Source organism: Panthera tigris, chromosome F2, assembly GCF_018350195.1.
Source record: "Panthera tigris isolate Pti1 chromosome F2, P.tigris_Pti1_mat1.1, whole genome shotgun sequence".
Classification (NCBI taxonomy): Eukaryota; Metazoa; Chordata; class Mammalia; order Carnivora; family Felidae; genus Panthera; species Panthera tigris.
The window spans coordinates 55,566,801-55,574,670 of NC_056676.1; positions in this window are offsets into that span (position 1 = coordinate 55,566,801).

Sequence of the window (7,870 nt, forward strand, 5' to 3'; positions counted from 1 at the left end):
GATATTTTTATGGTATATGATACCAGACAGTACTCCCTGATGGCCATTTTAGCCTTGCTGTCTAATTACTTATATCCATTAGAAGGTAAATGCCAGGTTAGTTAGAACCTTAAAGTGGAAATGTAATAGAAGATGCATCGAAATAGAGTATTTCTCCCATCCATATCTTTGTTTCTCTTTATTATGCTTTCCTGTCTTTGCCCCTCAAATCTCTCTAGTGTTCTAATTAAACAGTAACTCTTCATACTATTACCATGAATGACTAAATTGAAAAAGAAATTGTTCACTGATATTGGTGTTAAGGGCACAGAGATTTGCTTGCTTTTGGCTGTTACTGTTTTCCTGGCAAATAAATTCACCTTTGATGTATGGCATAGGTCCACATATTTAACACCTCATAATTACAATACTGAGTTGTATTATAGCTCCAGCTATCAACTTTTTCCCAATTTGAATGACAAAGTAGTCTCTCAAGGCTCTTTTATTATCTACTATACGTAATACATATTTCACCTTACTTACTGATGACATAAAGTGTTCCCTAGGGTACTTGTTCTTTTGAAAAAGAGTTCAATATCTACTATGAGCCTATACAAAATATTAGCTTATTAAAATATATCAAGGAATGCAGGGCTTCCATTTGAGTCTATAAGGAAAAACAATTTCTATGCTGCAAGCTGACAAGATAACCTAAGTCATGTTTATCCAGAGAGCATTATAATGTATTTTAGCTTCCTTTTTCCGTAATTTTTCTGCTGATCTCCTCTCAATATTAAAGCAAACACCATATGTATGTAACAAATAAGGTATATAATGATACAGAAAATATGAAATTCCATTCATTTTTTTTTTATTTTTTCACAACTACTTCATCTCCTCTTGCAAAAATTGGATTCATTATTGTAAAAGTATATTCCATTTTTACATATTCAGTAGTATCCAGACAACTGTAAAGACACTTTCCTAAACCTGAATATTATTAGTTCAGCACATAACCTAGTACTGTTGAAAAAATGGAAAAGTGGGAAACTGAAGACAGAGACAACTTTAGCCTTGCATCTTTGGTGGGGGTGGGGGTATCTTGGCAGGCAAGAGATTCCTGCTCCTCCCTCGGAATAGCAGACCTTCTCTTTGCTTTGGTTTAGGATTCTGACAGTGTCTCTCACAGGAGCAGAAAGTTTCTTCATCTACTCCTTCCTCAAAGGCAATTATTAGGAACTGAATTGTGTCCCCCTAAAATTCAAATATTGAAGCTCTAACCCCCAAAGTGATGGTACTTGGATATGCGGCTTTTGGAAAGTAATTAGTTTTTTTGTGTTTTTTTTGAAATTTTGATTTGAAATAATCAGTCTTTTAAAAGGATTTGAGTAATCAAAAATCTATAATCTATCTCAAAACACAAATGCTTTCAGCTGTTTTTTATATTTAATTAATTAATTTATTTATAATTTATTGCCAAGTTTGTTAACATACAGTGCATATAGTGTGCTCTTGGTTTTGGGAGTAGATTCCCGTGAGAATGGAGTCCTTCATAATGGGATCAATGCCTTTACAAAAAGAGGCACCAGAGAGCATTTCCTCTCTCCCCCTGTACCCTCCACTCTTCCCCCACCCCCACTTCTCTCTCTGTGTGTCTCTCTCTCATTGCCATAAATACAAACCAAGGAAAGGCCATATGAGCACACAATGAGAAGGCAGCTATCAGCAAGACAGGAAGAAAGGCCTCACCAGAACTTAACCATGCTGGCACCCTAATAACAGATTTCCAGCCTCCACAGTTGTGAAAAATGAAATTTCTGTGGTTTAAGCCACCCAGTTTATGATACATAGTTATGGCCCAAATAAACATAGACAGCAGGGCATGTTTGCATGGGACCTAAGTGATTCTGATCAAGATGTCCATGAGTACAATTGGAGAAACAAACACTAGCCTAGGTGCCATGATCACACTAAGCATTTACTATAATACGTTCTGAAGGTAAAATGTGAATCATAGGATGTAGGATTAAGACAAAGAATTTACATGTATAGCAGGACACAATGCACAAAGAATTATAAATTTCATCTTAGACTACAGGAGATCCTAATATCTGTCAGAGCACTTAATTTTATTAGGGAAGAGACATAATCTCTTTTCTAGCAAAGATATAGCAGGTTTCTAGAGAAGGACTCATTAGGGACATAAACATGCTATGAACTATCCTCATTCTGTCCTAGAAATGTTGTCACCCTTATTCTAAATTGCATTCACATTAAGCAACATTGCTGTTTGTTCAATGTCTAAATTATGTCTTCATGAATACACATCCCTTAAAGTTTTCCATGACCCAGTAGTGTGCTATCTTATTTGTAATGGGGCAACTACATGTAATTTCTTTCTACCTTTTAAAAAATTTGTTTAAAGTTTTATTTATATTTGAGAGGGACAGAGACAGAATGCGAGTGAAGGAAGGGCAGAGAGACAGAGACAGAATCTGAAGCAGCTGTGAGCTGCGAGCCGACAGCTGTCAGCACAGAGCCTGACATGGTGCTCGAACCCACAAGCAGTGAGATCATGACCTGAGCTGAATGCAGTCAGACATTTAACTGACTGAGCCACCCAGGCACCCCGTTTGTAAAATTTAATTCCAGTATGCTTAACATACCATGTTATGTTAGTTTCAGATGTACAATTTAGTGATTCAGTAACTCTATACATTACTTTGTGCTCATAGTGATAAGTGTACTCTTAATTTCTTTCACCTATTTCACTCATTCACCTATGTCCCCTCTGGTAACCATCAGTTTGTTATCTATAATGAAAAGTTTGATTTTTGGTGTGTCTATTTTTTTCTTTGTTTGTTACATTTCTTAAATTCCATGTATGAGTGAAATCACATGCTATTTGTCTTTTTCTGACTGATCCCACTTAGCATTATACTCTCTAGATTCATCCATGTTGCTACAAATGGCAAGATTTCATTATTTTTCATGGATGAATAATATTCCCCCCCCTCTCATATACAAAAATATATATGTATATATGCATACACACACACACATATATCACATCTTCTTTATCCATTCATCTATCAATGGAAATGGGGACTGTTTCCATAATTTGGCTATAGTAAACAATACTGCAATAAAAATAGGAGTGCATATATGTTTTTGAATTACTATTCTTTGTGTAAATACCCAGGAGTGGAATTACTGGATCATAGGGTAGTTCTACTTTTACTTTTTTGAGGAACCTCCACTCTATTTTCCATAGTAGTTGCCCCAGTTTGCATTCCCACCAACAATGAACAAGGGTTCCTTTTCCTAAACATCCTCTCCATCACTTGTTTCTTCTGTTTTTTATTTTAGCCATTCTGACAGGTGTGAGGTAATATCATCTCAGTGTGCTTTTGAATTGCTTTTCTCTGATGATTAGTGATGTTGAACAACTTTTCATGTGTCTGTTGACCATCTGTATGTCTTCAAAGGAGAAATGTCTGCTCACGTATTCTGCCCATTTTAGATTATTTGTGGGGGTTTTTGGTGTTGAGTGATATAAGTTCTTTATATATTTTGGATCCTAACCCTTTATCACATATGTCATTTTTAAATATCTTCTCCCATTCAAGAGGTTGTCATTTAGTTTTGTTTCCTTTGTTGTGCAGAAGTTTGTTTGTTTGTTTGTTTGTTTGTTTGTTTGTTTTAAATGTAGTACAAATAGTTTATTTTTGTTTCTCTTGCCTCAGGGGACATATCTAGAAAAATGTTACTATGGCCAATGTCAGAAAAATTACTGTCTGTGCTCTGCTATAGTCTTTTTATGGCTTCAGATCTCACATGTAAGTTTTCATTCCATTTTGAATTTATTTGTGTTAACGGTGTAAGAAAGTGGTACAGTTTTATTCTTTTGCATGTAGCTTTCCAGGTTTTCCAGCACCATTTGTTGAAGCACCATTTTTGTATTACTAATTCATTGCAAATTCTTGCCACCTTTGTTGTAGATTAATTGACCATATAATCGTAGGTTTATTTCAGGGCTCTCTATTCTGTTCTTTTGATCTATGTGTCCTTTTTTGTGCGTGTACCATACTGTTTAGAATGCTATAGCTTTCTAGTAGATCTTGAAATCTGAGATTGTGATTTCTCCAGTCTTGTTCTTTTCAAGATTGCTTTGACTATTTAGGGTCTTTTTGGCTCTATACAAATTTTAGGATTATTTGTTCTAGTTCTGTGAAAATGCTGTTGCTATATCCATAGGGGTTTATTAAATCTGTAGATTGCTTTGGGTAGTGTGGACATTTTAACAATATTTTTTTTTCTTCTATGCCCTGAATATGCAATATCTTTTCATTTGTTTGTGTTGTCTTCAGTTTCTTTCATCAATGTTTTATAGTTTTCAGAATACAGAACTTTTACCTCCTTGGTTAAGTTTATTCCTGGATATTTTATTCATTTTGGTGCAATTGTAAATGAGATTATTTTCTTAATTATCTTTCCAAAACTTCTATTGTATATAAATGCAATGAAGTTTTATATGCTGATTTTGTATCCTGTGACCTTATTAAATTCATTTATTAGTTCTAGTAGTTTTTTGGTGGAGTCTTTCAGCTTTTCTATATATATAGTACCATGTCAACTGCAAGTAGTGAGAGTTTTACTTCTTCCTTGATGATTTGGATGCCTTTTATTTCTTTTTTTGTTGTCTGACTTCTGTGGGTAGGACTTCTGGTACTATGCTGAGGGTGGGCATCTTTGTCTTCTTGATCTTAGAGGAAAAGCTCTCAGTTTTTCCGCACTGAGTATGATGTTAGCTGTGAATTTTTCATAGATGGCCTTTATTATGTTGAGGTATGTTCCCTCTGAACTGACTTTGTTGTGGGTTTTTATCGTGAATGGATGTTTTACTTTATCAAATGCTTTCTCTGTGTCTATTGAAATGATCATATGATTTTTATCCTAGCTCTGTGATGTATCATGTTGATTGATTTGTGAATATTGAACCACCCTTGTATCTCAAGAATTAATCCCATTTGATCATGGTGAATGATTTTCTTTAATGTATTTTTGGACTCAGTTTGTTAATAGTTTATTGAAGATTTTTGCATCTCTATTCATTAGGGATATTGGCCTTTTGACTTTTTTAGTGATTTTTTTTCTGGTTTTGGTATCAGGGTAATCCTTGCCTCATAGAATGAATTTGGGAGCTTTGTTTCTTCCTCTACTATTTTTTGGCTTAGTTTGAGAAGAATATGTATGAACTCTTCTTTAAATGTTTGGTAGAATTCACCTGTGAAGCTGTCTCATCCTGGATTTTTGTTTCTTGGAGGTTTTTGATTACTGATTCAATTTCACATTACTGGTAATCTGTTTCTGATTCAGTTTGGGAAGTTACATGTTTCTAGAAATTTATCCATTTCTTCTAGGTTGTCCAAGTTGTTGACATATAATTTTTCATAATATGTTCTTGTAATCCTTTGCATTTATATGTTGTCAGTTGTAATTTTTTCTCATTTATTTCTGATTTTGTTTGAGTCCTTCCTTTTTCTTTCTTTTTTCTAATGAGTCTGGCTAAAGTTTTATCAATTTTGTTGATCTTTTCAAAAAAACAGCTCCTGGTTTCATTGATCTGTTCTATTGTGTTTTGTTTGTTTGATTGGTTGGTTGGTTGTTGTTGTTTAGTTTCTGCATCATTTTTTCTGCTCTAATCTATTTCTTTATTCCTACTGGTTTCCTGTTTTGTTTGTTCTTCTTTTTCTAACTCCTTTAAGTGTAAGGTTAGGTTGCTTATTGGGGATTTTTCTTGCTTCTTCAAGTAGACCTGTATTGTTAAAAACTTTCCTATTGGAATTGCTTTTGCTACATCTCAAATGATTTGGGATATTGTGTTTTCATATTCATTTGTCTTCATGTATTTTTTATCTCCTTTTTATTACTTGACCCATTTGCTATTTAGTGTCATGTGATTTAGACTCCATATATTTGTTTACTTTCTAGATTTTTTAATGTAGTTGATGTCTAGTTTCATAGCATTGTGGTTAGAAAAGATGCATGGTATGATTTCAATCTCTGAATTTGTTGAGACTGGTTTTGTAGCCTCATATCTGATCTGTTCTGCAGAATGTTCCATGTGCACTTCAAAAGAATATGTATTCTACTATTTTTGGATGGAATGTTCTGAATATATATGTTTACTTCCATCTGGCCCAATGTGTCATTCAAAACCATTGTCTTCTTGTTGATTTTCTGTTTGGATGATCTATCCATTGATGTAAGTGGAGTGTTAAATTTTCCTACTATTATTGTTCCTACTATTAAATTCCTACTCTTAAAATTTCATACTATTACTATCAATTACTTCTTTTATGTTCCTGTTGGCTGTTTTATGCATTTGGCTGCTTCTATGTTGAGTGCATAAATGTTTACAGTTGTTATATATTTTCATTTGATTGTTCTCTTTATGATGATATAGTGTTCTTCTCTGTCTCTTGTTACAGTCTTTCTTTTAAAGTCTATTTTGTCTAACATATATATTACTACCCCAATTTTCTTTTCATTTTCATTTTCATGATAAATATTTCTCTATCCCTTTAGTGTCAATCTGCATGTGTTTTTAGGTCTGAAATGAGTCTCTTATAGGCAGCATATAGATAACCCTTGCTTTTTTATTCATTCTGTCTTTTGATTGGAGCATTTAGTCCACTTACATTCAAAGTAATTATTGATAGGTATGTATTTATTGCCATTTTGTTACTTGTTTTATGGTTGTTTTTGTAGTTCTTCCCTGTTCCTTCTCTTGGTCTTTTCTTTCAGTTTGTTGGCTTACTCTAGTGATATACTTAGATTCCTTGCTCTTTGTTTTCTGCATATCTACTATGGGTTTTTGATTAGTAGTTGTCATTAGATTTGTATATAACATCTTATGCATATATCTGTCTATATAATTTGAAGGTAACTTAAGTTTGAACCCATTCTTACCCCTTTCCCCGTGTTTCAGATATACCCTCTCATACTTTTACATCCTTTGATTTTGTGAATCTTTTGACAGATTTTTATAAATATAAATATACTTACTGTTACTGCATTTACTTTTCTTACTCCTGCTTATGGTCTTTCCTCAAAGAGTCCCCTTTAACATTTTTTGTAGAGCTGCTTTAGTGGTGATAAATTCCTTTAGCTTTGGAATTCTTTTTCTCTCCTTCTATTCTGAATGATAGTCCTGCTAGATAGAGTAGTCTTGGTCGCAGTTTTGGTTTTGTTTTTGTTTTGGGGGGGGTTTTGTTGTTGTTGTTGTTTGTTTTCTTTTTGGCACTTTGGAAATATCATGCCACACCCTTCTGGCCTGCAAAGTTTCTGCTAAAAATCTGCTGATAACCTTTTGGACTTTCCTTTATGTTATGGTTTTCTTTTCTCTTGCTGCCTTTAAAATTCTTATCATAACTTTTACCATTTCAATTACTGTGTTTCCTGGGGTGGATCTCCTTTGGTTGATTTTGTTGGTGCTTTCGCTGCCTCCTGGATCTGGATTTCAGTTTGCTTCTCCAGATTCAAGAAGTTTTTAGCTATTATTTCTTCAAAGAAATTTTCTGTCCCCCTTTCTTTCTCTTTTCCTTCTAGGATCCCTATAATACAAATGTTGTTACACTTGATTGTGTCACTGAGTTCTCTAAGTCTGTTTTCATTTTTTATTATTATTGTTATTTTTCTCTCTCCTGTCCAACTTGCTTGCTTTCCATTACTGTGTCCTCCAGGTCCCTGATTCATTCTTCTGCTTCTTCTACTCTACTGTTTATTTTCTCTAGTGTATTTCTAATTTCAGTTATTGAGTTCTTCATCTATTATTGGTTCTTTATATTTTCTATCTCTTTGCTAAAGTTTTTACTGAAAATTTTCA